Raw genomic sequence first — 4,742 nt, forward strand, 5'->3', positions numbered from 1 at the left:
AACTGATGTAATTTGTTTTAAAGCTATTATCAAAACTATCGTCATTTATATTTTAAAACAAAGCCAAACAAACATTTGGGCAATGGGGGGTGATAAATTCAAACTTAACGACATGCACTCTAACTGAAATAACTCATCCTGGAGTTTGTGTATGGAGCGCTTCATTCTGTGTCACATTCCTTCCTCCAAGAGGCAGCAGGATGCAACTGATTATGAGAGAGGCAGGCAGGATGGGGAGGGGAGGGGAGAGGCCTGATAGGGTCAGACTGTTGCGTGGCTGCGTGTCCAGATCTCTTGACTTTCGGTAATCAGGCTGGTGTGGGTAAAACAAGGTTAATTGTCCAGAACAACTGTCCAGAATAATCTTTGCTCAGTTGGAAAATAAAATCATGGTCAAGGCATGTCAGTGCACTGAGTATGAAATGTAACCTAGAAATGCTCCACATGGGAAATTTCTAGCAGGGATTAAACTCTCCACTGTTTCAACAGGAGATGTATTCTCAGTACTTAAAGCCCCTGAAGACTTGGTTTATAATCTCCAGTATTTATCTATAATATTGAATACTCAGCAACAATCAAAAACTGAAGCATGCTGGGGTCAGATGAAGGTTCTGCAGATGTGGCAGTCGGCTTGCAACTAAGTAAATAACCCCAACAAATCACATCAGATTCTGTTTCCTATATGTAAAGAAGCATGCAGTCTTACAGTTTATTAACTGAGTAAATTTCACTTGAAACCAGCCAGACAAGCAAGAATCTAAACACAAATACAGGAATTAACCTGAAATGACCAAAGCTGTTCTAAGTGACAGAGATGGGTGTATTTAGCATGATCTCGGATCGTATTTGCACATCACTTCATAAATTTAGCTGCACTGGCTCTCCATTAACTTCAGAGTCTACTTAACTTAAGATTTTGGTTTTGACTTACAAGCACCAGCACATTCGGTGATCTTTTACATCCATACAACCCCAGCAGGTCCCCGAGGTCATGTGATCAGGGCCTGCTTGCTGTGCATCATGGAAGGCTGTGAACTAAAGAAGACAGAGCTTTTGCAACAATGGCCCCGAGACTGTAGAACTCACTCGCTATGAGCCCGAGATCTTTGGACTCTTTGATCTCTTTTAAAAAAGCAGCTAAAATGTCATCTTTTGAAACTTGCTTACTTTTTACTAACTCTTTCTTTTGTTTTTGGAGTATTTCTGTTCTGAAGCACTTTGTGATATTTATTTCTTAAAGTGTTCCCTGACACTTGAGGTGTCTTTTATTCTTTTTCGTTCCCCAGCATTGCCATTTACAACCATTCTGGTGGACAACATCGATATAGAAAAGACTCACAGAGTCCAGGAACAAAGTCTTACTCTGCTGATGTCCTGACCCTGCTTAGTTCCTGGGATGAGGCCAAAATGTGGAGATGGTGCTGGGTAATATGGGATTGATATTGGTGTCCAAATGACCAGCACTGATGATGCGTCACACGAGCCCATTAGAGCATCATTGGACAGCACCATGCTGTGTTCATTAAAAAGCAATATGTGAAAGTCTGATCTGCCATTTCCTGCAGATTAGTATCTGCTCATACATCCAAAGACGACAGCTAAGCTGTGGGTTGTTTTAGCCTCCACAGGGCAGTGTAATCACAAAGCATAGATCTACCAACTGTGAGTACGAATTAACCATGTTGCTAACTGAGCCTGAAATTGTGTGGAATATGAGGTTAGGGCCTACAATCTGGCCAAAATATCTTCATGCTGTTTTCTGTCTCAACGCCATGATGGAACCCAAGCAAAATCAAGTAAAGAAACCATTTGTTGAATCAGGTGTTTTTCTGCATGGGTGCAACAATGGTATGACTTTTCTATTTTTTTTTTTTTTCGTGTCCCACTGAATATCTCTGACCTGATGTATTTGCAATATATGCAGAGAAAAATCTCTTTTTGTTGGCACTGAACCATGATTCATGTCAAGTAATTGACAAAATACAGTATCACGGAACATATGGAAATTATATTAGCACTAGGAGTGAATATGCGATGTTGTGGTTTTCAGGCATGTTTTGCAACCACAACTGGGACATAATTCATGTTTTTGATGATGTCATAGCAATCAGACCCATTTAAAGCAATTACTCAGAGTTGCACAGTAGATACAAATCACTAGCAATATCATCTTGTGCCTGTTCTTGTTCCCTCTCACCTGTTTTTCCTTGGAAGTGATATCAATCAGTCTTGACACTTCTGTTTATCAATGAGCTCGGTTTTGTGTGGTCCTCGGCCCACATGATATGTGAGTGTAACCCAGCCTTTCCCCCAATGGACATCTGAGAGTCAGAACAACATCCAAAACAAACAAGACGTCAGGTTGTGTGATTATTGTGCATAGTTAAATTAATTCTTTGTGAAAGCAAAGCAGAGGGTGACAGGCTGCTGTCAGGGCCAGAAAACCTGAAGGTGCGCAGCATGATATATGGAAAAAGACTGGTTTGGAGATCGTAGCCCACCCGCCGTCCCATTAATGAACACTCTAAAGAGTTTATGAACGGAGATGCATCAACTGACAAGCCTGCAGTACTGGATATGGTGGATATTGCCTTACCTCTAGAGAGAGCTCAGTTGCTAATGACAAATGGATGGCTGAAGTAACTGGAAAGATATTTATCTCTTAACATTTTACCCCACAAATATTCCATCTTTTCCTAAACCATCTGTGAGATGTGCTCATATATTAAAGTAAACGTTTTAAAGCTGTTATATAGAAGACATTTTTCTTTTCTTCACCTGAGCAGCAGCCTGGCTGGAAACCACACACTCTGAAAACACCTGAGTTTGGTCCTCCTCGTCAGCGAGGTCATGAGAACTGGGATGACTGGCAGTGAGAGCGTGTCCGTGAGTATGTTTTGGGGTGACGTTTAAAGAGATCAGCTTACTTCTGATGTCGCCACCAGATGTCCTGGGGGGGCCTGTGGAAGACTTATACAGAACATCTTAAATTTATTAAAAAGCTTATTGGCAATGATTAAAACAGTATCTGCGAGGCAGCTATCAGATTATTATGTCACATTAGATAAAGTCAAAGGAGGTAAGTATGACTAAATATTTCATATAACCACAAACTCCCATTTTAAATTAAATTACTTAGGAGGGTTGATGAGGAGGAATTCTGTTCTGAGGTGATTTTTCTTTGTCAGTTGAACAATAAACTTCCCACTGCTCATAGGGCTGTGCTTTTTTTTTTTCATACTTCATGCGTAGGTGAAGAGGTAACCTCTCACCCAACACTGGCAATATATACATCAAAGAAGATCTTGGAATGAAATCTACTTTGTTAGTGTCAGTAGCTGGCCTGGTGGTGCCTCCTAAGATGATCTCAGGCTTTGGCTATTTAATGACATCTTTTTTTCCCCCCAGGTACCTCAAAAGTCTAATTAAATTTCTGCCTTGAATGACTCGTTAATAAGAGTTGCAGCATGAAAAAACACCCTGTTAGCTTTGTGCATAATCATTTTTTATTATCTATTTAGCGTCACCACTTGAAAATGATACTTTTGGCTTGAAAATTATTGCTTTTTTATTGAGTGTCACATCCTATTAGAGTTGCTGCTTACAATAGCCACTAAAATATCAGACCTTCAGTTATGTTGTATGTAAAAACTATATAACTGATGACTAACCTAAAAACTGTTTTGAAATAAAGTCTTTGGTGAGTCTGTATGAATTGTAGTCTGTTTCCACTTCTTAAATGGCACGAGTGGCAGCCAGTGCGCTCTTCTGCTGCTTCTGTAGCCCATCTGCTTTAAGGTTTGATGTGTTATGCATTCAAAGATGCTCTTTTGTATCTATGGGTATAACAAGTAGATATTAGAGTTACTGTTGCCTTTCTATCAGCTCAAAGCAGTCCGGTCATTCTCGTCTGACCTCTATCATCAACAAGGCATTTCAGACAGAGAAGTGTTTGCTGTTTTTTTCTTTTTTGGAACATTCACTGGAAACCTTGGACATGGTTGTGTGGGAAAATCCCAAAAGATTGGAAGTTTCTGAAATACTCAAAAGTAGCCCAACTGGCACCAACAACCATGCCACATTCAAAATCATTTAAATCCCCTTTTCTTCCCCCTTGACATAAACATACATATCACTTAAATCAGAGTGACATCACTTCAACACTGCTGTAAGTGGCAAAATTATTCACTCCACCACTGATCCCTCCAGCTTCCAAATATGGACTTTTTTGTGTTTTAAATGTGGAGCATAATTTTATATCCATGGACATGAGTCAGTATATATGAGACAGATGGAAAATCTTATTTAAGGGGATGAAATGAATCTTGGGAAACACAGAAAAATCCATGTCAAGAAACACAAATTGATAGAGGTCATGATTATCTTACAAACTACTGTGTTGCTTAAATTCTGTCTCAAGTTTAAATCCCAGCATCCTCTGTGTTCCTTTCGCTTCATCTTGTTGTGTGTTATTTGTTACTTGGTTTAGTAGTTATATTTCGGGTTGTTTCCTGTTTTATTTTGATAGTTAGTTGTTCTTTGTGAGCTGCTTTGAGTTTTACATGCCACTTCTGATTGTCTTGATTATCTGCACCTGTGTGTCGTTCTTCCAGCTGTCCCCACATCCACAATCTGCCCCTTCTGCATAAATAGTCCTGTCTTCATGAGGTCATACGTTGTTCTCTTTTTTGTGTCCCCGAGCAAGTTCCTGGGTTCTGTTAGTTTGTTTGCAGTCTTGTACT

Source organism: Oreochromis niloticus, linkage group LG8, assembly GCF_001858045.2.
Source record: "Oreochromis niloticus isolate F11D_XX linkage group LG8, O_niloticus_UMD_NMBU, whole genome shotgun sequence".
NCBI classification, from domain to species: Eukaryota; Metazoa; Chordata; class Actinopteri; order Cichliformes; family Cichlidae; genus Oreochromis; species Oreochromis niloticus.